The sequence below is a fragment of the Schistocerca serialis genome, chromosome 12 (assembly GCF_023864345.2).
Source record: "Schistocerca serialis cubense isolate TAMUIC-IGC-003099 chromosome 12, iqSchSeri2.2, whole genome shotgun sequence".
NCBI classification, from domain to species: Eukaryota; Metazoa; Arthropoda; class Insecta; order Orthoptera; family Acrididae; genus Schistocerca; species Schistocerca serialis.
The window spans coordinates 162,064,417-162,089,191 of NC_064649.1; the positions used below are offsets into that span (position 1 = coordinate 162,064,417).

At 44.8% G+C, this 24,775-nt stretch overlaps 1 protein-coding gene and 1 non-coding gene across 2 annotated transcripts in view; one reads left to right on the plus strand and one right to left on the minus strand.

Annotated features, from left to right (window-relative positions):
* Positions 1-24,775, minus strand: part of LOC126428018 (tyrosine-protein kinase Fer) — a 638,139-nt gene that overhangs the window by 239,729 nt on the left and 373,635 nt on the right. The gene's annotated exons all lie outside the window — the stretch shown is intronic.
* Trnas-cga (transfer RNA serine (anticodon CGA)) lies at positions 23,367-23,441 on the plus strand. The gene has a single exon. It is a non-coding gene; the product is annotated as a tRNA-Ser (tRNA).

A 24,775-nucleotide genomic window follows, 5' to 3' on the forward strand; every position in this document is an offset into this window, starting at 1 on the left:
CTGATCAGTGAAGCTAAATCAGGCCGGTGTGAGAGAGGTTTTTAAATTTCAGATCCCACAAAAAATATTATCTCGACAATCGTCTGTTTCGTAACACATGTGCCTTCCCACAGAGATTTCCGGTCTCCAGAAATGTCATTAATATGTGAGCACAAAACGTGTTCCAAAATTCCACCAGAGATCGGTATCAGACGTTAAAGACAAAATATCCCCGATGACAGTAATTTTTTCGTCATTTTTTCGTCCTGAGCAGGTCTCGTAACACTGGTGCGCTTTGCAAGACGTCCGCCGCAGGGGTGCGGTGTGGGCCGCGGCAACAACGCCCGCTACTGCTATAGCCAAGTTCCCTCAGCTCGTACTGTCGTGCCGTTAGGTACTGCGCGTTCTTATTGTTAGAAATATTTCTTCTTTGTTAAAATTAGTATCTTGAGTTATGTATAGGGTTGCCGTCCGTCCCGATATATTGGATCTTCGTATCCCGACGAGAGCCAATCTTGTCCCTATTTTGCAAAATACTGTTACGAGCTTGCCTCGAATAGTGAAGTAACTCCATCTGTTAGCGCAACACAATGCTGCCTCAGTTATTTTTATTTATGTCAACATGTTCGTGCTGACACGGTCGTCGTCTCACAAATGGCGTCGCATGTTGCGTGTCCTGGATTGACAATGCAGGCATCTTCCAGATCTAGCGCCATCATTCCAGAAAATGTCAGACTTCTCCGGTAGTACGGGGCTGCAACTATTTACGCCAAGCGGAAGAATCGGGCAGTTCTCACTTGAATCGTAGTCTGATATAGGACGATTCTTTGTAAACGTAATACGAACAACGAGTCCAAGTTAGTTACGTTTGAAATACTTACTGCGGACATACACGGCGCTAAGTGTGTACTGACGTGCACTCCGGTGACTTGAGAGTTATTGTCGACCGTTTACCGTCTAATATTCATATCTTAACATAGCTTACGAAAATGCATAAGGATGGAAAGAGAAAGTATCACTTTTCGAATAATTATACATAAGAGTGGTCTCTTATCGACAAAGGACGTCTGGATCAGGAATCGTCGTGTGAGGTTTGTAGGTGATTCATCTCAGTAATTCACGGAAATAACGCGGATATGAGGCATCACATTTCTAAGAAGAATCGTACATATAGCTTCGTGGTAGCATCGAAATGGAAGCCCATTTCTAAATTCGTGATTAGGGAAGATACCCAGGAGTATAGTTGCTCGTTGCTGGTGCAGAACTGACAACCAACTTTACATGTCGTCAGCCATCGCCAGTTGTCTTGACTTTACCGTAAAACTGAATGCCGCACTGTACGCTGACTCTGAAGTCGCCCCAAAGAAGTTTACAGTCAGAACCGAAGCCACAGCGGCTGTTCAAAACTTTCTCTGTCCGATTGCATAAAACAACTGCAAGAAGTTTCATTTCACGGCATAGGCACCGCCGCATCGAACCACAAGACTGAAAAGACGTTTCCTTTAGTTGCCCAGTAATGTCGGAATCCAGCAGAAGCTGTTGAAGTTTGATTTGCTGAATAACGAAACATCAGAGACAACTGCAAAGTTTTGTCCATACACTGTAAGACAACTGCAAATTCCATTAGATAAATTAAGCGCTTTACGTAAAGATGATACCAATACCAACTTCAGCGACGCCGCGAGCGGAATTTGTTTTACTAAACTAAAGCAGAAAAAATGTAGAAGGAATTGGCTGCCCTGCCGATATTTTCCACAATACTATATCAAGCCCACCGGAGTCTTAACTGTCGGCATTGAAATAATCGTCATGAAAATATTTAACTAAGGGCAGAGAAGCTGGAAGAGTTCTGCTTATACGTTGACGTCAATTGTCGGACTCTTCTATCTCACACGAAAACAAAATGCTTTATTTTTGCTTTTGACTGTTACATTAATCTTTGGGTGAATAATCCGAAAATAATATAATCAATATAATTAGGTTTTTGTGTAGTGAGCCATAAAGGTTTGAATGCTTACCGTCAAATGTTTAACACAGCAACTCAAACGTTAGAAGCTGCTTTATACGTGGTAGTTCAATTTATTAAGTAATCTGGGATTCGAGTTCGCTGGTATTTAACTGAACTGAAGTGTTGTGGACACAGTGGTAAAGCAGTGTATTGTTTTATGATATATATAGTTGTTCCACAAATATGTTCGACAACTTCTGTAAACTGAGAGTTATATAAAATGGAAAATTTTAATTGTTATATTGCATAGTTTAGTACAATGTTAAAGTGATAAAGTGGAGTATGCCTAATAAGTACTTAGTAATTCAATTTTAACAATAGTCTGATGAACCAGCCTGCAAACTAAGTGAGGTTGAATACGAATAGCACTAAAATAAAATTTGTTTCTATGTTTTCCCTTTGGAATGCCATCATGAAATTGGGAACACACATTAGCAAATAATGTATGACTAACATACATTTTTTTTCGGAAACGAAAAATATTCCCATTTTGAAATTTCTAAAATATACAGAAGTTCTGGTTTGGAAAAATTTAGCATTTTAATTTTTAAAGCCCGTAATAAACTGAATCAATGCTATAAATTTCAGGTCTGTAAGTCGAAAGCTTTTACGAATTGGAAACATCACAAAAATCGCGCACTTTGGGGAAGTTTGAAAATAACGGAATGTCCAAAACAACTTTAATTTTGGGTTTTATCTTATTTCGATTGTTGTTGTTGTTGTGGTCTTCAGTCCTGAGACTGGTTTTGCAGCTCTCCTTGCTACTCTATCCTGTGCAAGCTTCTTCATCTCCCAGTACCCACTGCAACCTACGTCCTTCTGAATCTGGTTAGTGTATTCGTCTCTTGGTCTCCCTCTACGATTTTTACCCTCCACACTGCCCTCCAATGCTAAACTGGTGATCCGTTGAAGCCTCGGAACGTGTGTACCAACCGATCCCTTCTTCTAGTCGGGTTGAGCCGCAAAATTATCGTCTGCCCAGTTCTGTCCAGTACCTCCTCATTAGTTACGTGATCTACCCATCTAATCTTCAGCATTCTTCTGTAGCACCACATTTCAAAGGCTTCTATTCTCTTCTTGTCCAAACTATTTACCGTCCATGTTTCACTTCCATACATGGCTACACTCCATACGAATACTTTCACAAACGACTTCCTGACGCTTAAATCTATACTCGATGTTAACAAATTTCTCTTCTTCAGAAACGCTTACCTTGCCATTGCCAGTCTACATTTTATATCCTCTCTACTTCGACCATCATCAGTTATTTTGCTCCCCAAATAGCAAAACTCCTTTACTATTTTAAGTGTCTCATTTCCTAATCTAATTCCCTCAACATCACCCGACTTAATTCGACTACATTCCATTATCCTCGTTTTCCTTTTGTTGAAGTTCATCTTGTATTCTCCTTTCAAGACACTGTCCATTCCATTCAACTGCTCTTCCAAGTCCTTTGCTGTCTCTGACAGAATTACAATGTCATCGGCGAACCTCAAAGTTTTTATTTCTTCTACATCGATTGTAATATCTGTACAACAAAATGACAAACAATTGGAAAATTCAGACTCATCAAGGTTGAAATTTATATTTTATGGGCTCAGTTCGAACTGCATGACCCAGTTGTAACACTGAAATATTTTGTACATTTTAGAGCAATTACAGAATTTGTTATTATTATGTAAATCGTATTTTTATTCATTATTAATAACACCGTACTTCCTAGCTAAGGTTGCTAATGCACGCTTGTGTGGGGCACTCGACTCAGGGGTAAGAAAGTTCAAATCCTGGTGGTGGTTGAAATTCTTCCTGCAGCGGGTGGCGCGGTGTAGACGCGGCGAGCTCAGCTCTGCTCTGCTCTGGTCTGGTCTGGCTGCAGAACGACTGCGCTGGCCGGGCGTGTGTGTCTGCACGAGGGCTGCTCATAAAGTATCGACATATCGACGTTTTCTCCAAAAAGTATCGATAATACAGGCGATATTTCCTTGACTGATATTTCCATATCGAGTTGGCAATATCGAGTGCCGATATTTTAATAGCATTTTTTTCGCAGTTTTCGGTAAATATTTAAAACTTTTCTTTTGAAACTCTAGTTGATCTAGTTGAGATCAGTTTGGATTCCGTAGAAATGTTGGAGCGCGTGTGGCAATACTGACCCTACGACTTATCTTACAAGAAAGACTAAGGAAAGGCAAACGTACGTTCCTAGCATTTGTAGACTTAGAGAAAGCTTTTGACAATGTTGATTGGAATAATCTCTTTCAAATTCTGAAGGGGGCAGGGGTAAAATACAGGGAGCGAAAGGCTATTTACAATTTGTACAGAAAGCAGATAGCAGATATAAGACTAGAGGGGTATAAAAGGGAAGCAGTGGTTGGGAAGGGAGTGAGCCAGGGTTGTAGCCTCTCCCCGATGTTATTCAATCTGTATATTGAGAAAGCAGTGAAGGAAACAAAAGAAAAGCTCGGAGGAGGTATCAAAATCGATGGAGAAGAAATAAAAACTTTGAGGTTCGCCGATGACATTGTAATTCTGTCAAAGACAGCAAAGGACTTGGAAGAGCAGTTGAACGGAATAGACAGTGTCATGAAAGGAGGATATAAAACGAACATCAACAAAAGCAAAACGAGGATAATGGAATGTAGCCGAATTAAGTCGGGTGATGCTGAGGCAATTAGATTAGGAAATGAGACACTTAAGGTAGTAAAGGAGTTTAGCTATTTGGGGAGAAAGATAACTGATGATGGTCGAAATAGAGAGGATATAAAACGTAGACTGGCAACGGCAAGGAAATCGTTTCTGAAGAAGAGGAATTTGTTAACATCGAGTATAGATTTAAGTGTCAGGAAGTCGTTTCTGAAAGTATTTGTATGGAGCGTAGGTATATATGGAAGTGAAACATGGACGATAAATAGCTTAGACAAGAAGAGAATAGAAGCTTTCGAAATGTGGTGCTACAGAAGAATGCTGAAGAATAGATGGGTAGATCACATAAGTAATGAGGAGGTATTGAGTAGAATTGGGGAGGAGTTTGTGGCACAATTTGACTAGAAGAAGGGATCGGTTGGTAGGACATGTTCTGAGGCATCAAGGGATCACCAATTTAGTATTGGAGGGCAGCGTGGAGGGTAAAAATCGTAGAGGGAGACCAGGAGAAGAATACACTAAGCAGATTCAGAAGGATGTAGGCTGCAGTAGGTACTGGGAGATGAAGAAGCTTGCACAGGATAGAGTGGCATGGAGAGCTGCATCAAACCAGTCTCAGGCCTGAAGACCACAACAACAACAACAACAACAACGACAGTTGACTATAGTTTTACTTCCACTATATGAACAAGTCTTACTGCTGTGTGAAGCAAGTACACGTGGCACACGAGAACAAGTCCGACTGCACTGCGGGGTGGCCGTCCGCATGGGAGAACGAGATTTCTGATGTGCAGAAATAGCACACCAGCAGTGTTGGAAAACAATTTTGAGCGCAACTAGTGCGCTATTTATTAATATCGCCATAGTTGCTGAAAATGAGGAACAAAAATCCAAATGGCGAGTTTGGTCTCAGCAATGGGTGGCGGAGACGCGTGAGGGGAAGTGCTGACGTAATCGGCGCTCGGCGCTCGGCGCTGCCAGCAGAAATTGCAAGGTTCAGCTTCGCCACGCAGCTTTTGACACTACGACCGCTCGTTCGCTGGCGTTTGCAGAAAACAAAAAAACAGGGACGTCGACTCGGAGAGTACCGGACAAATGCGATAAGCGACGAAATCGAACGACGGGCCCGCCGCACGCCGTCCACTGCGCCCCTGACGTGCAGCCACCGCCGTCAGCAAAGCGGTTATACCCGAGGGCGAGCGTGGAACGTCTTCCTTTCAGTTCTAGCTGGAACAGGGACAGGAGGCTGCTAGCTTGATAAGGTGCAGAGTAGCTAATAAAAAATGAGTTCTTAAATGAACAGCTAGGGTGACCAGATGCAATTGTATAAAAAGGAGGACAAAGGGAGAAAAAAGAGGACACATCAAACGGGTCAACTGCAGTTGAGGATACCACCCGGCAGCTTTGGACAAGTCACGTGACTGTCGGGAATTGCCGGTGAAGCTACCAGTTAATTGTTACTGGTGGTCAGCTGGTGAGTCCCAGAGCAATATTTTTTATTCTAAATTAAAAACATTGATTGCGGTGACATTGTGGCATCAATTGTTTTTATATTTACGTGCACTACAGGAAGCCAAGCTTATACAAAGCGAAGATACGAGACGGAAATTTTAAATAATCGATATTTGTATTCGCTTGTAGGTCGATCAACGATAACATCGATGTTCCTCGTGACACTTACTAACACCGCCTTCGGGCGTGTTTATAAGGAAAGCTGCGCCAATAGTTAAAGTATTTACGAAAAGAGCAATAGAACGGGACGAATTGTGAATTTAACTGTATTACGCACAATATTGCGAAAAAGCCGGACACTGTAAAAATCCACCAGGACCCCGGACAGAAAGCTAAAAAGGAGGACATGTCCGGATTAATCCGGACGTTTGGTCACCCTATGTACAGCTCTAAAGCCGTCTGTATATTTACAATGTGCTACTGATACCTCTGTAGGCCGTTTACGTCGATATTTTCCCCCATCAATATATCGATTCCTTTTCGAATATCGGGAGCCGGTACTCATTTCTTAAACATCGATATATCGGATTCCCGAGATAGTTAAAAAAATATCACCTTTCCTAGTCTGAACGGTGTGATGGTACTTGAATTACCATTACGGCACCTCAACTCAACCTCTCGATACCAGCAATATTCTACTGTGTTTCTGTAAAGTAGTTGACATATTTCTGAGACAACATTGAGATTCGATTTCATTAATGTAGAAGTACTTTGATACATCGATATGTTTATGTTGCAATGGTATTATTCTTATGTGTATTGTTTCTTTTGTCACTATGATCTTTGACGTACTTGTAATTCTGATTTTTGGGCGCGTAAGCGATTATTAGTTAGAGAGTCGGACGTTGAAAAAGTCAAGTCTTGGACGTCATGTTGCAAAGACGCATTACGTAGTCAGCTTATAAAATGTGAACTTTAACAGTGAGGAATATGTTTTCGAGTATGTTTTGTATTGTGAAGTGAGGTTTTGTGTGTTACGTGATATTGCAGCAAAAGTAATAAAAAAAAGTGTAACTTAAATTCGGAGTGCTGATTACTTTTTTACATCACCATTGTCCTGCAAAAGTGTAATCTTCAAGAATGGTTTGTGAAACACATCTATAAAGCTTTTCAATACAGCAGAATAAAACCTAGGCCTGTTTGCATCCGAGCTTGGAATCATCACCACCTAGATTTTCGACGATTGAGCGATGATTTTACAACGAGACCAGCGTGGGAAACACGAAAAGATGAGTGCTTAGTTTATTCATAATTACATGAAATGACTTTATTAACTGTGCTCTAATGCACTTGCCACTTAATAACTTTGTTATTGCCCGAAAATGCAGTATTTAGCAGCGTGAGCAACACCACAACCATTATTAAATTTTGACCTTTGTTGTGGTAGGGCTGTTAGAACGGGAAGTAGGCGCAGTTGCGGGGGAGACCGACGCGGGACGAGCGACATCCAAAGACGGTTTGTCAATCGGCTCAAGTCGGACAGTTTTGCGCGAGCTTTGTTGTGATCCACTAAGATACGAAAGCGTTCTTAACGATTCGAGCGCAGATAAATATTAGGTTGGTGGGCAGGTTTGCAGCGTTTCTGTTGGTATTCCCGTTGCTGTGGCTTTACACTCCTGGAAATTGAAATAAGAACACCGTGAATTCATTGTCCCAGGAAGGGGAAACTTTATTGACACATTCCTGGGGTCAGATACATCACATGATCACACTGACAGAACCACAGGCACATAGACACAGGCAACAGAGCATGCACAATGTCGGCACTAGTACAGTGTATATCCACCTTTCGCAGCAATGCAGGCTGCTATTCTCCCATGGAGACGATCGTAGAGATGCTGGATGTAGTCCTGTGGAACGGCTTGCCATGCCATTTCCACCTGGCGCCTCAGTTGGACCAGCGTTCGTGCTGGACGTGCCGACCGCGTGAGACGACGCTTCATCCAGTCCCAAACATGCTCAATGGGGGACAGATCCGGAGATCTTGCTGGCCAGGGTAGTTGACTTACACCTTCTAGAGCACGTTGGGTGGCACGGGATACATGCGGACGTGCATTGTCCTGTTGGAACAGCAAGTTCCCTTGCCGGTCTAGGAATGGTAGAACGATGGGTTCGATGACGGTTTGGATGTACCGTGCACTATTCAGTGTCCCCTCGACGATCACCAGTGGTGTACGGCCAGTGTAGGAGATCGCTCCCCGCACCATGATGCCGGGTGTTGGCCCTGTGTGCCTCGGTCGTATGCAGTCCTGATTGTGGCGCTCACCTGCACGGCGCCAAACACGCATACGACCATCATTGGCACCAAGGCAGAAGCGACTCTCATCACTGAAGACGACACGTCTCCATTCGTCCCTCCATTCACGCCTGTCGCGACACCACTGGAGGCGGGCTGCACGATGTTGGGGCGTGAGCAGAAGACGGCCTAACGGTGTGCGGGACCGTAGCCCAGCTTCATGGAGACGGTTGCGAATGGTCCTCGCCGATACCCCAGGAGCAACAGTGTCCCTAATTTGCTGGGAAGTGGCCGTGCGGTCCCCTACGGCACTGCGTAGGATCCTACGGTCTTGGCGTGCATCCGTGCGTCGCTGCGGTCCGGTCCCAGGTCGACGGGCACGTGCACCTTCCGCCGATGTACTGTGGAGACCTCACGCCCCACGTGTTGAGCAATTCGGCGGTACGTCCACCCGGCCTCCCGCATGCCCACTATACGCCCTCGCTCAAAGTCCGTCAACTGCACATACGGTTCACGTCCACGCTGTCGCGCCATGCTACCAGTGTTAAAGACTGCGATGGAGCTCCGTATGCCACGGCAAACTGGCTGACACTGACGGCGGCGGTGCACAAATGCTGCGCAGCTAGCGCCATTCGACGGCAAAAACATCGCGGTTCCTGGTGTGCCCGCTGTGCCGTGCGTGTGATCATTGCTTGTACAGCCCTCTCGCAGTGTCCGGAGCAAGTATGGTGGGTCTGACACACTGGTGTCAATGTGTCCTTTTTTCCATTTCCAGGAGTGTATTTATCGAGTGTCATTTTTTATTTGTGGGTGATTGTTGCTATCTGAGACTACGTGCTGCACACTTCTGGCCAAGAAAACAGCTGCACCTCGCTGATTTTCTGTTTGCTGTGCGCACACAATATAATAGAAGATGTTCGAAATTCTGAGAAAAATAAGAGTAGCCTTTGGGGTATATAGTACGTATACAAGAACAGAGAGGGAACAATTAGAGCGGAAGAACAAAGTGCTTGCATTAAAAAGGGTGCGACACGGGGTTGCAGTCTTTCGGTCCTACTGTTCAGTCTACACATGGAATGAGCAATGACGCAAATAAAACAAAGGCTCACGAGTGGGACTGAAATTCAAAGTGAAAAAGACATCAGTGAAGCGATTCGTTGATGACATCGGTATAATGAGTCAAAGTGAAGAAGAACTGCAGGATTTGTCGAGCGGAATCAACAGACTAACGAGTACAGAGTATCGATTGGGAGTAAATCGAAATTAATGACAAGTAGCAGAAGTGAAAACAGTGAGAAACGTAGCACCAAACTGGTGTTAAGGAATTCTGCTAGCTAGGCCAGCAAAATAAGCCATGACAGACAGCGCAGTCTACGAAGCAGACTAGCACTGGCAGAAAGGGCATTCCTGGCCAAGAGAAAACTGCTAGTATCAAACATAGGCCTTAGTTTGAGGAAGAAATTTCTGAGACTGTAGTCTGGAGAACAGCACTGTGTGGTAACGAATCGTGGACAGTGGGAAAACCGGAACAAAGGAGAATCGAAGCATCGGAGATACGGTGCTACACAAGTACGTTCAAAATTTGGTGGACTGGTAAGGTTCTGCACAGAATTGGAGAGGAAAGAAATTTGTGGAAAACAGTGACAAGGAGAAGGGATAGGATGAGGGGACATGTGTTGAGACGTCAGGGAATGACTTCCAAGGTACTAGAGGGAGGTGTGGACAGTGAGTACTGTAGAGGAAGACATTAGAATACATCCAGCACGTAATTTGGGATTGAGCTTGCAACTGCTAGTCTGGGATGAAGAGGACGGCACAGGAGCTGGTTTCGTGGGTGGTCCGCATCAAATCAGCAACAAGACATGACTTAAGGAACCTTCATTGGAGTCTCTGCTTCGAGTTTGGTGAAGAGGTGTAGCAGGCGGTGTTGCGTTAACTTGCTGAAACGTAACGTGAAGGAGGCGTCGACGACGGGCCACGGCCAGTACTCTCAACACGTCTGCTGCTATCCGAATTATCGGCTATATGAACCAGAGGTGGCGCTGTTGTGGCGCTGGGCCTGTCTGACGAAGAACACGATCCTCGGAGCCTTCCATGGTGAGCCTACGCACAGAAGTGGCGCCGTTCCTGCGTCCAGTCAGACACACACACACTATATACACTAATGCGCCAAAGAAACTGGTACACGCATGCGTATAGAGGTACGTAAACAGGCAGAATACGGCACAGAGGTCGGCAACGCCTATACAGGGTGTTACAAACAGGTACGGCCAAACTTTCACGAAACATTCCTCACACACAAAGAAAGAAAAGATGTTATGTGGACATGTGTCCGGAAACGCGTAATTTCCATGTTAGAGCTCATTTTAGTTTCGTCAGTATGTACTGTACTTCCTCGATTCACCGCCAGTTGGCCCAATTGAAGGAAGGTAATGTTGACTTCGGTGCTTGTGTTGACATGCGACTCATTGCTCTACGGTACTAGCATCAAGCACATCAGTACGTAGCATCAACAGGTTAGTGTTCATCATGAACGTGGTTTTGCAGTCAGTGCAATGTTTACAAATGCGGAGTTGGCAGGTGCCCATTTGATGTACGGATTAGCACGGGGCAATAGCCGTGGCGCGGTACGTTTGTATCGAGATAGATTCCCAGAACGAAGGTGACCCGACAGGAAGACGTTCGAAGCAATTGATCGGCGTCTTAGGGAGCACGGAACATTCCAGCCTATGACTCGCGACTGGGGAAGACCTAGAACGACGAGGACACCTGCAATGGACGAGGCAATTCTTCGTGCAGTTGACGATAACCCTAATGTCAGCGTCAGAGAAGTTGCTGCTGTACAAGGTAACGCTGACCACGTCACTGTATGGAGAGTGCTACGGGAGAACCAGTTGTTTCCGTACCGTGTACAGCGTGTGCAGGCACTATCAGCAGCTGATTGGCCTCCACGGGTACACTTCTGCGAATGGTTCATCCGACAATGTGTCAATCCTCATTTCGGTGCAAATGTTCTCTTTACGGATGAGGCTTCATTCCAACATGATCATATTGTAAATTTTTACAATCAACATGTGTGGGCTGACGAGAATCCGCACACGATTGTGCAATCACATCAACACAGATTTTCTGTGAACGTTTGGGCAGGCATTGTTGGTGATGTCTCGATTGGGCCCCATGTTCTTCCACCTACGCTCAATGGAGCACGTTATCATGATCTGATACGGTATACATTACCTGTGCTGCTAGAACTGAGCCTTTACAAGTACGACACAACATGTGGTTCGTGCACGATGGAGCTCCTGCACAATTCAGTCCAAGTGTTCGTACGCTTCTCAACAACAGATTCGGTGACCGATGGATTGGTAGAGGCGGACCAAATCCACGGCCTCCACGCTCTCCTGACCTCAACCCTCTTGACTTTCATTTATGGGGGCATTTGAAAGCTCTTGTCTACGCAACCCCGGTACCAAATGTAGAGACTCTTCGTGCTCGTATTGTGGACGGCTGTGATACAATACGCCATTCTCCAGGGCTGCATCAGCGCATCAGAGATTACATGCGACGGAGGTTGGATGCATGTATCCTCGCTAACGGAGGACATTTTGAACATTTCCTGTAAGAAAGTGAAGTCACGCTGGTACGTTCTGTTGCTGTGTGTTTCCATTCCATGATTAATGTGATTTGAAGAGAAGTAATAAAATGAGCTCTAACATGGAAAGTACGCGTTTCCGGACACATGTCCACATAACATATTTTCTTTCTTTGTGTGTGAGGAATGTTTCCTGAAAGTTTGGCCGTACCTTTTTGTAACACCGTGTGTAAATGCGAAACCCTTCCGATGCAAAATTCTCTTTCATTAATTACAGTAAACTTTAAGATGGCAGATAACAGATTTTAACATATTTATATTTTTTGTTAATTACGTAAAGAGTGGTGCAGGTGGTGTCAAATGAAAGCGCCCGGGAATTTGCTTACATCAAAATCGATTTACACGGGGTTCTGAATTTTTTCACAAATGAAGTAATCGACATCCGCCGGTATCGCAGAGTCCCGAATATGCGTTAGGCTTGATTACTTCACAGTAGTAGCTGACTCCAGGGAAAAAAAAACAAACAAAAAAAGAACAAGGAGGAGTGTAACACGAGCAGGCGGTCTTGAAGTCTGCGGTGCTGGCGCCGTCCCAGGGGATGCTAATGCGGAAGGAAGGCGGCCATTGTCTGTCTGGCAACACAGCTGCAGGCCGTGGGAGGGTTGGGGCGGGGGGGGGGGGGGGGGGGACGCCTTCTCAGTCGTGTCTGTGTGTCTGTTCACCGCCGAGTGCAGAGCGTGCCACGAAAAATCCAATACCGATTCGCTGCTTCCAGAAGCGTTTCGTTTGTCGCATGTTTTCTCCCCCGCATGTGGTTCATGTTGACCATTTCTTTCTAAAAAACAAAAACTTTTATTATTATCTTTTGAACTTTACATATTTGAATCAACATTTAAAACTGGTTCAATGAAAATATACGGAAGACTAACAAAGAGTAAAGGACCTGAAGGAGTAGCTGAACGGAATGGACAGTGTCTTGAAAGGAGGATATAAGATGAACATCAACAAAAACAAAGCGAGGATAATGGAATGTAGTCGAATTAAATCGGGTGATGCTGAGGGAATCAGATTAGGAAATGAGACAAAGTAGTAACGGAATTTTTGCTATTTGGGGAGCAAAATAACTGATGATGGTTGAAGGAGAGAGGATATAAAATGTAGACTGTCAATGGCAAGCAAAGCGTTTCTGAAGAAGAAAAATTTGTTAATATCGAATATAGATGTAAGTGTCAAGAAGTCGTTTGTGAAAGTATTTTTATGGAGTGTATGGAAGTGAAACGTGGACGATAAATAGTTTAGACAAGAAGAGAATAGAAGCTTTGGAAATGTGGAGCTACAGAAGAATGCTGAAGATTAGATGGGTAGATCACATAACTAATGAGGAGGTATTGAATAGGATTGGGGAGAAGAAACACGGCGAGCAAAAGAAGAATGGTACAAGGAACAATGCTCTGAAATTGAGAGTTATGAAACAAGACATGATAGTTTCAACTTACACAAAAAAGTTAAAGATTTAGCTGGACTTAATAAAAAGAAAAGTACAAGTTTATTGTTAGATAAAAATGACAAAATAATTCCTGATGTTAAAGGTAAACTGGACAGGTGGACAGAATATGTCAAAGAACTATTTGAAGATACAAGAAAAGATCAAAAATTTTATGATAACATGATCGGAGAACGAGGACCAAGCATATCGAAAGAAGAAATATTACATGTTATCAACAAATCAAAGACAGGAAAAGCCCCTGGACCGGATAAGATACCAAATGACATCCTGAAACTCATAGACCATATAGATATATTTGTACAATTGTTTAATGATATTTATAATTCGGGAATTATTCCTAGGGATTGGTTGACATCTACCTTTGTTACATTACCCAAAAAGTCTAATGCCAAAACTTGTAATGATCACCGTACAATAAGCTTAATGAGTCACACCTTAAAGATATTTCTAAAAGTTATACACCAACGAATATACAAAAAAGTAGAAGAAGGTATAAGTGAAACACAATTCGGTTTTAGAAGTTCCCTCGGTACAAGAGAAGCATTGTTTGCTTTTAACATATTAGCGCAACGATGTATGGAGGTTAACCAGCCACTATATGTGTGCTTCCTGGATTGTAATAAAGCATTTGACAAAGTTCGTCATGATCATCTCATAGAATTGTTAGAAAAGAAAACACTTGATAAGAAAGACATCCGCATTATATATAACCTCTACTACAATCAAACCGCAACCGTGAAGGTAGAAAATGAGTTATCGAATGATATAGAAATAAAGAGGGGTGTGAGACAAGGTTGCGTTCTCTCACCCTTATTGTTTAATATGTATTCAGAAGACATAATCCAGGCAGCTCTATCAGATGAAATAGCTGGCATTAAAGTGAATGGGCTAAACATTAACAATGTTAGGTTTGCTGATGACACTGCACTACTAGCTGGAAACCTCAAAGATCTACAATTACTTCTTGACAAAGTCGCAGAAAAAAGTGAAGAATTTGGCTTGACTCTTAACGTAAGCAAGACTAAGTTCATGGTGATATCTAAAACACACCAACAAGAAAATCTTACAATCAATAGGGAAAGAGTCGATCAAGTACGTAAATTTAAATATCTCGGAACAATTGTAAATGAGGAGATTGAAAGCTCAGAAGAAATTAAATCGAGAATAGGACAGGCCAGAAGTATCTTTAATAAGATGAAAAATGCATTCTGTTCGAGAGACATTTGTTTAAACACAAAAATGAGGTTGCTAAGATGCTATGTATTCTCAAAATTATTATACGGAATGGAAGCGTGGACATTGAAAAAGAAGGACATGAACAGTTTAGAAGCTTTTGAAATGTGGGCATATAGAAGAATACTTAGAATTAGTTGGGTGTCGAGGATTACTAATCAAGATGTCCTAAGAAGAATGGGAAAGGAAAAAGAAGTAATTAAAACTATTAAAGTAAGGAAGCTACAATATTTAGGCCATGTTATTAGGGGAGTAAATTACAAAATATTGCAAATAATACTAGAAGGGAAAATTTGTGGGAAGAGAACGAGGGGTAGAAGACGGACATCCTGGATTGACAATTTAAAAAATTGGTACAACTGTTCAACGTCAGAACTCCTAGATCAGCCAAATCAAGATCAGAAATTGCCATGATGACAGCCAACCTTCTTAGAGGAGACGGCACATGAAGAAGAAGAAGGGGAGAAGAGGAGTTTGTGGCACAACTTGACTAGAAGAAGGGACCGTTTGGTAGGACATGTTCTGAGGCATCGAGGGATCTCCAATTTAGTACTGGAGGGCAGCGTGGAGGGTAAAAATTGTAGAGGGAGACCAAGAGATGAATACACTAAGCAGATTCAGATGGATGTAGGCTGCAGTAGGTACTGGGAGATGAAGAAGCTTGCACAGGATAGAGTATCATGGAGAGCTGCATCAAACCAGTCTCAGGACTGAAGACAACAACAACAACAACATAAAATGGTAGCCGAGTGCAGGAGCAGCGGCAGGGCATCGACGTTTCGTGTACAGCGCGGGGTTTCACAAATGTGACGTACTGCGAGTACACGAGCGGAATACCGCACAACGATCGCTGCAATACGTGGGAGTACGCGCTCGTAACGATCACAGAAGACTAATCGCAGGTAAAGGCGAATGCCAGAGTGAGGTCCAATGGAAGAGTCCTTAGGAGGTGTAGTCTTCGTACATCCGTAACTGAAATGGAGGGCAGTGGGATGTCAACTGGTATAAATTTATACAGGGGAAAAGTATTTAAACCGACAAACTCTGGGAGGTTGTAGGGGACATCAAAACAAATATTTTTTCCTAGTGTCATTTTTTCCTATGACGAGTATTTAAACCGGTGGAGGCCGTATTACGCTCTTCAGTTTTAGGCAACTGCTGTCCACCAGTGCATTGTCTCTGTTTACTAATGGAGCGATACACCTGGAGTGAGTACACTGATATGGCTGGTGCGTACTACGTAGCGCACCACGACGGACGAGCTGCACAGCCGGTTTATCAACAACAATATCCTAATCGCCGTATCCCGCACCATACGACCTTTGCTGCTGTGTACCAAGGTTTGCGTGAGACCGGGTCATTTAGCAGATTACCTGGACAGGGACGCCGTCGCACGGTAAGAACGCTGCAATTTGAGGAAGCTGTCTTGCAGCATGTGGAGCGGGATCCTTCAATCAGCATTCGTGCAACTGCACGTAACATGGGGACTAATCAGACGAATGTAAGAACAGTCCTTCGAGAGCAACTGTCACGTCTATTTCACTTACAGCGTGTCCACAACCTGGAGCCACTTGATTATCCACCCAGAGCACAGTTTTCGCAGTGGTTCCTGGAACAGTGTGAAATGCATCCTACATTTCCATCCTCTGTGTTGTTTACCGATGAAGCAACGTTCGGGCGTGATGGAGTCTTCACCATGCACAATTCGCATGTCTGGAGTGAGGATAACCCACATGCCACAGTTACTAGCGCTCATCAAGTGCGGTTCTTCGTTAATGTGTGGGTCGGTGCTGTTGGGGACTGTTTATTTGGGCCGTGTCTGCTACCTAGGCCATTAAATGGCAGGCACTATCACAATTTTCTCGCCAGAGCATTGCGAGAATTGCTGGAAAACGTCTCGCTCCCTACAAGACAACGCACGTGGTTCCAACATGACGGGGCGCCGGCACATTTCAGTCGTCGTGTGCGCCGATTCCTGGACCGACGGTTCCCAGAGACGTGGATTGGCAGAGGTGGTCCTGTACCGTGGCCTGCTCGATCCCCAGATATGTCCCCTCTGGACTTTTTTGTGAGGGAAGAGAAGTGCAACCTTGTTTACGCAACTCCTGTTGCATCAGAAGAGGATCTGGTTGCCCGGATAGTAGCAGCAGCAGGAACGATTAAGGATACTCCTGGGGTTTTGCCCGTGTCAGACAGAACATGATCCTACGGCGTAACCTTTGTTTACGTGTCAATGGAGGCATTTTTGAAAATCTACTGTAATTGAAATTGGGTTGTGTTAATGTGTTGTCGCTTGGTCATAAGAAAAATGTAAAAGTGTTTGTTGGTTTAATTAATTGGCCGCCAGAGAAATCTTCCTCTACCGGTTTAAATAATCCTCATAGGAAAAAATGACATCAGGGAAAAATATTTGTTTTAATGTCCCCTACAACCTCCGAGAGTTTGTGGGTTTAAATACTTTTCACCCTGTATTAGGATATGCAGTCCACTCACAGAGAAGGTAACTTACGAAATCCGTGTTCCACCGACCCATTCTCGTCAGTCTGTGAGCCTTATCGGATAGGACTGATAGAGGGAACAGGGAAGGTCCGGAAAAAACGGCGCTTTTCGTTACAGTTTCATTTAGAAAGCGCGAAAGCGCCACGGAGATGGTTGGGTAACGTAAGCGACAGAGCCTGCTAGGCCAGGGGCCTCCAGACGTTCTAGTCTGCGGACCACATTGATTCCTCCACGAAGTCATAAGGGCCTAGTGGGATTACACTCCATGATCACCGTAATGTAAGGCGAAGGAAAGGACGAAATCGTAAAAATGTAAGGTTGTGGGAATAGCTAGCACTGAAACGAACTACGATTTTTATTTAATTACATAATTTTGATTGGTGGACGTACCTGACTGAATTTCTGGCATATTTTATTCTGGCGAATTTCAGCGACAAAAAAGTAGGTCACTGCACATTCTTCACGAAAGCGTCCTCCAAAATTAACGAAATCTCAAAATCATTATTAGCAACACTATTACTACAAGACTTAACAGAGGTGGAGTATGCCAACGCGTTGTTATTTCAAGCAGCGCAACAATAAGTTTAGTCATGTAGTCTTGTAGCGAGTAGCAGAGCCAGAGCATATATTTGATAGCTCTGTTGCGTGATTGTGTCTATGTTGCGAGTGTCTCACGAGTTTTTTTAGCGTTTTATGCGCTGTACTAGTAGGTGTGGGGGCGTGGGACAATTCAAAGTTTGAATTCGAAGAGACAATGAAAATCTGAAAATCGAAATACGTAAAGAAAGTAAAACCTCGCTTAAGAAGCATCTTCCATAATGATTGAGTATTAAGGCTAGACTTGTGAGTAGAATAAAATACAAAGAATTTTTACTTAAAATGTTTTCGCGAAACTAGTCTGTAACCGCTTTTTTTTTCACTATCGCATGGAGATTGGTCTGTCTGTTTATTGTGGATAGCTACTAGTTTAACCATGACCTTTTGCTTTGTAAAGATAGAGCTCCGACAATATCGCAGTGTATTGGTCACGATAGGCCTCGAAACTCAACTGCTGGCAGTATAGGTAGGTACCACCTCGGATACCGGGGATGTCCGGCCAGCTAACACGGGCCGGTTTGCCAGTCCTCGCGGGCCGTAGTTTGCAGACCCCTGCGCTAGACAGACCTACTGTGGTCTACTGTTAAACTCTCCAGAGTGTACGTACACCTATAGAAGAATCGACCCACACATTGCGGTCTACTACGTATGTCTCCCGGAAAGACCGCCGAGGTGAAATGGGAGACATTCGAACCCACACGGAGGATTACCAGCAACCCTTCTTCCCGAGCACAGCGCGGAACTGGAACACGAGAAGAGGCAAGTGAGACTGGTACCCGAAGAACCCTCCTCCACACACTCTAACCTGGCTTACTTAGTGTACAAGCACAGTCATTTTTGTGGACTGGCAAGACAGCCAATCCACGAGGACGGGAGGCCGAAGGGCACGCGTTTAAGCTCACACAGGATGGCGTGAGGTCTGCAACAGGTAAAGTAATTATACTAGCAAAAAAGGTACGTAGCTTCTCGAATTCTTAACTTTAATCCATAATTGGTGAACATCGGTCTGACGGTACATGCATCACAACATAAATAGCAAATGATAATGGCGCTTTGCTAGGTCGTAGCAAATGACGTAGCTGAAGGCTATGCTAACTATTGTCTCGGCAAAGGAGAGCGTATTTTGTCAGTGATCCATCGCTAGCAAAGTCGGCTGTACAACTGGGGCGAGTGCTAGGAAGTCTCTAGACCTGCCGTGTGGCGGCGCTCGGTCTGCAATCACTGACAGTGGCGACACGCGGGTTCGACGTATACTACCGGACCGTGGCCGATTTAAAAGCTACCACCTGGTGTCTGGCGGTGACACCACAGTCATGTTCAGAAAAAAAAACGAACACGTTGAACGACTAGAGATAGGACATGCACACTAGTGTGTTCTGCAGAAATGTTTAGCATTTGAACCGTGTCGGCCCGCGGATTCCAGTTGTTGTTGTTGTTGTGGTCTTCCAGTCCTGAGACTGGTTTTATGCAGCTCTCCATGCTACTCTATCCTGTGCAAGTTTCTTCATCTCCCAGTACCTACTGCAAACTACATCCTCCTGAATCTTCTTAGTGTATTCATCTCTTGGTCTCCCTCTACGATTTTTACCCTCCACGCTGCCCTCCAATGCTAAATTTGTGATCCCTTGATGCCTCAGAACATGTCCTACCAACCGATCCCTTCGTCTAGTCAAGTTGTGCCACAAACTCCTCCCCAAACCTATTCAATACCTCCTCATTAGTTATGTGATCTACCCATCTAATCTTCAGCATTCTTCTGTAGCACCACATTTCGAAAGCTTCTATTCTCTTCTTGTCCAAACTATTTATCGTCCATGTTTCACTTCCACACATGGCTACACTCCATACAAATACTTTCAGAGACGACTTCCTGACACTTAAATCTATACTCGATGTTAACAAATTTCTCTTCTTCAGAAACGCCTTCCTTGCCATTGCCAGTCTACAGTTTATATCCTCTCCAGTTCGACCATCATCACTTATTTTGCGGCCGGCCGAAGTGGCCGCGCGGTTCTGGCGCTGCAGTCCGGAACCGCGAGACCGCTACGGTCGCAGGTTCGAATCCTGCCTCGGGCATGGATGTGTGTGATGTCCTTAGGTTAGTTAGATTTAACAAGTTCTAAGTTCTAGGGGACTAATGACCTCAGCAGTTGAGTCCCATAGTGCTCAGAGCCATTTGCACCATTTGAACTTATTTTGCTCCCCAAATTGCAAAACTCATTTACTACTTGACGTTTTTTATTTCCTAACCTAATTCCCTCAGCATCACCCGACTTAATTCGACTACATTCCATTCTCATCGTTTTGCTTTTGTTGATGTCCATCTTATATCCTCCTTTCAAGACACTGTCCATTCCGTTCAGCTGCTCTTCCAAGTCCTTTGCCGTCTCTGACAGTATTACAATGTCATCAGCGAACCTCAAACTTTTTATTTCTTCTCCATGGATTTTAATACCTACTCCGAACTTTTGTTTCCTTTATTGCTTGCTCAATATACAGATTTAATAACATCGGGGAGAGGCTACAACCCTGTCTCACTCCCGTCCCAACCACTGCTTCCCTTTCATGCCCCTCGACTCTTATCACTGCCATCTGGTTTCTGTACAAATTGTAAATAGCCTTGCGCTCCCTGTATTTTACCCCTTCAAGGTCAACACTGATATCGCAGCGCAACACCACCTACCAGTAAAGTGTTCCTGCGGCTCTCGTTGTCGCCGTAAACCGAAGGCAGTGGACCAGTGCGACCTGAGCAGGCGTGCAGGGTGCCTCGCAGAAGTAGGCGCCAACCGCACAGTCAGATCAGAGAGTTTGAGAGAGGGCGCACTATTGGCACGAGATGATGTGATGCACCCATCCGGGAAATTGCTGGTGTTGTGGGACGAAGTGTTTCGGCAATAAAGCGGGTGTAAGCAGATGGGACAGGCCACGCCTAGACAAGACCGACAGCTCATCCGAATGGCATCTGCTGCTTCCTCTTCGGCTCTGCCGCTACAGTGGAGCACGTCGTCCACTGTCGGTGGTTTACTACGGCACGGGACGTGTGCGCGTCGCTCACTTCTGTACCTGCCGTTCACGAACGTGCAGAAACCTGCTAGGCGGCAGTGGCGTATGGAACGTCACTGGGGACAGGTATGTCTTCAGACAGTGCTTTCTGTCGAATCCAGGTACCGTTTCCAGAATGAGTGTGCGCCGATGTGAAACTTCCTGGCAGATTAAAACTGTGTGCCCGACCGAGACTCGAACTAGGGACCTCTGCCTTTCACGGTCAAGTGTTCTACCATCTGAGCTACCGAAGCACGACTCACGCCCGGTCCTCACAGCTTTACTTCTGCCAGTATCTCGTCTCCTACCTTCCAAACTTAACAGACGCTCTCCTGCGAACCTTGCAAAACTAGCACTCCTGAAAGAAAGGATATTGCGGATTCCAAAGGATTCGAAAAGGGCACAGGTCATACCCGTTTTCAAGAAGGGACGTCGAACAGATGTGCAGAACTATAGACCTATATCTTTAACGTCGATCAGTTGTAGAATTTTGGAACACGTATTATGTTCGAGTATAATGACTTTTCTGGAGACTAGAAATCTACTCTGTAGGAATCAGCATGGGTTTCGAAAAAGACGGTCATGTGAAACCCAGCTCGCGCTATTCGTCCACGAGACTCAGAGGGCCATAGACACGGGTTCACAGGTAGATGCCGTGTTTCTTGACTTCCGCAAGGCGTTCGATACAATTCCCCATAGTCGTTTAATGAACAATGTAAGAGCATATGGACTATCAGACCAATTGTGTGATTGGATTGAAGAGTTCCTAGATAACAGAACGCAGCATGTCATTCGCAATGGAGTGAAGTCTTCCGAAGTAAGAGTGATTTCGGGTGTGCCGCAAGGGACTGTCGTAGGACCGTTGCTATTCACAATATACATAAATGACCTTGTGGATGACATCGGAAGTTCACTGAGGCTTTTTGCACATGATGCTGTGGTATATCGAGAGGTTGTAATGATGGAAATTTGTACTGAAATGCAGGAGGATCTGCAGAGAGTTGACGCATGGTGCAGGGAATGGCTATTGAAGCTAAATGTAGACAAGTGTAATGTGCTGCGAATACATAGAAAGAAAGATCCCTTATCACTTAGCTACAATATAGCAGGTCAGCAACTGGAAGCAGTTAATTCCATAAATTATCTGGGAGAACGCATTAGGAGTGATTTAAAATGGAATGATCATATAAAGTTGATCGTCGGTAAAGCAGATGCCAGACAGAGATTCATTGGAAGAATCCTAAGGAAAAGAAATCCGAAAACAAAGGAAGCAGGTTACAGTACGCTTGTTCGCCCACTGCTTGAATACTGCTCAGCAGTGTGGGGTCCGTACCAGATAGGGTTGATAGAAGAGATAGAGAAGATCCAACGGAGAGCAGCGCGCTTCGTTACGGGATCATTTAGTAATCGCGAAAGCGTTACGGAGACGATACATGAGCTCCAGTGGAAGACTCTGCAGGAGAGACGCTCAGTAGCTCGGTACGGGCTTTTGTTGGAGTTTCGAGAACATACCTTCACCGAAGAGTCAAGCAGTATATTGCTCCCTCCTACGTATATCTCGCGAAGAGACCGTGAGGATAAAATCAGAGAGATTAGAGCCCACACAGAGGCATACCGACAATCCTTCTTTCTACGAACAATACCAGACTGGAATAGAAGGGAGAACCGGTGGTGTCACCGCCAGACACCACACTTGCTAGGTGGTAGCCTTTAAATCGGCCGCGGTCCATTAGTATACGCCGGACCCGCGTGTCGCCACTGTCAGTGATTGCAGACCGAGCGCCGCCACACGGCAGTTCTAGAGAGACGTACTGGCAGTCGCCCCAGTTGTACAGCCGACGTTCATAGCAATGGTTCACTGACAAATACGTTCTCATTTGCCGAGACGATAGTTAGCATAGCCTTCAGCTACATTTGCTACGACCTAGCAAGGCGCCGTATTCAATTGATAATTAATATTGTGAAGCATGTATCATCAAGAGCGATGTTTCTACAAATGTGGATTAAAGTTAAGTATTACAGCAACTGCGTCCATTTTCTAAGTTCTCATTTCCTTTTAATGTTCCAGACCTCACGCCAATCTGCGTGAGCTTAACGCGTGCCTTTCGGCTTCCTCTCGTTGTGACTTGGCTATCTTGCTAAGTCACAACAGAACCGATAGAGGTACTCCAGGTACGCTCCGCCACACACCGTCAGGTGGCTTGTGGAGTATGGATGTAGATGTAGACATGCATTAGCCACAGCCTGGGGGATGTTTCCAGAATGAGATTTTTACTCTGCAGCGGAGTGTGCGCTGATATGAAACTTCCTGGCAGATTAAAACTGTGGGCCGGACCGAGACTCGAACACGGGAGCTTTGCCTTTCGCGGGCAAGTGCTCTACCATGCCATGTCTCCGCAATATCCTTTCTTTCAGGAGTGCTAGTTCTGCAAGGTTCGCAGGAGAGCTTCTGTAAAGTTTGGAAGGTAGGAGACGAGGTACTGGCAGAAGTAAAGCTGTGAAGACGGGGCGTGAGTCGTGCTTGGGTAGCTCAGTTGGTAGAGCACTTGCCCGCGAAAGGCAAAGGTCCCGAGTTCGAGTCTCGGCCCGGCACACAGTTTTAATCTGCCAGGAAGTTTCAGGTTCTGTTTGTTTGAAAATGACGACCGCAATTTGTTTCGCTGCGAACAGAGAGAGAGCGACCTCACAAACATACAGCGGCCACTCAGGCCCTTATCGTGTCGCACGATGTTGGGTACAGCCGCAAATCACGGGTGGTGCCTCTGCAGTGCACTGTGACCTGTGTGACCAGCGCGAATGGCGTCCTGCGACCCGTAGCCACACACTTTCTGCGCCACGCTCCAGAAGCCATTTTTCAGCAAGACAATGGACGACCCCTTGTTGCAGCACGAACAGGTGTCAGGCTTTTGCCTCGGGCAGCCAGATCATCAAACGTGTCACCAGTCGATAACGTGTGGGATATGGTGAAGCAGAACGGAAAGCAGAAAAGTGAAAGGAGTGTATAGCGCGGCTATACGATGGAGATGTACTTGCGGGCAATGTTGTGGAAATGGGACATAGAGGAACATGAGAAGGGAGATACGATACTGCGTGAAGAATTTGACAAAGCACTGAATACGTAAGTCGAAACAAGGCCCCGGGAGTAGACAACATTGCGTTAGAGCTACTGACAGCCTTGGGAGAGCCAGACATGACAAAACTTTTCCATCTGCTGAGAAAGACGTATGAGACAGGCGCAATACTTTCAGACTTCAAGAAGAACAGAATAAGTCAAATCCCAAAGAAAGCAGGTGCTGACAGGTCTGAAAATTACGGCCGGTTGTTGTGGCCGAGCGGTTCTACGCGCTTTAGTCCGGAACCGCTCTGCTGCTACAGTGGCAGGTTCGAATCCTGCCTCGGGCATGGATGTGTGTGATGTCCTTAGGTTAGTTAGGTTTAAGTACTTCTAAGTCTAGGAGACTGATGACCTCAGATGTTAAGTCCCATAGTGCTCAGCGCCATTTCAACCTTTTTTTTTGTGAAAATTACCGAACTATAAATTTAATAAGTCACGGCTACAAAATACTAACACGAATCCTTTACACAACTGTCGGAAAACTGGTAGAAGCCGACGTCGGGGAAGATCAGTTTGGATTCTGGAGAAATGTAGGATCACGCGGGGCAATACTCATCCTGTGACTACTCATAGAAGATTAAGGAAAAACAAACCTACGTCTCTCGCATTTTTAGACCCAGGAAAAGCTTTTGACAATGTCGACTAGAATACTTTCTTTCAAAGTCTAAAGCTGGATGGGATGAAATACAGGGAGCGAAAGGCTATTTACAATTTGTACAGATACAAGATGGCAGTTATAAGAGTCGAGGGGCACGAAAGGGAAGCAGTGGTTGAGAAGGGAGTGAGACGGGGTTGTAGCCTATACTCGATGT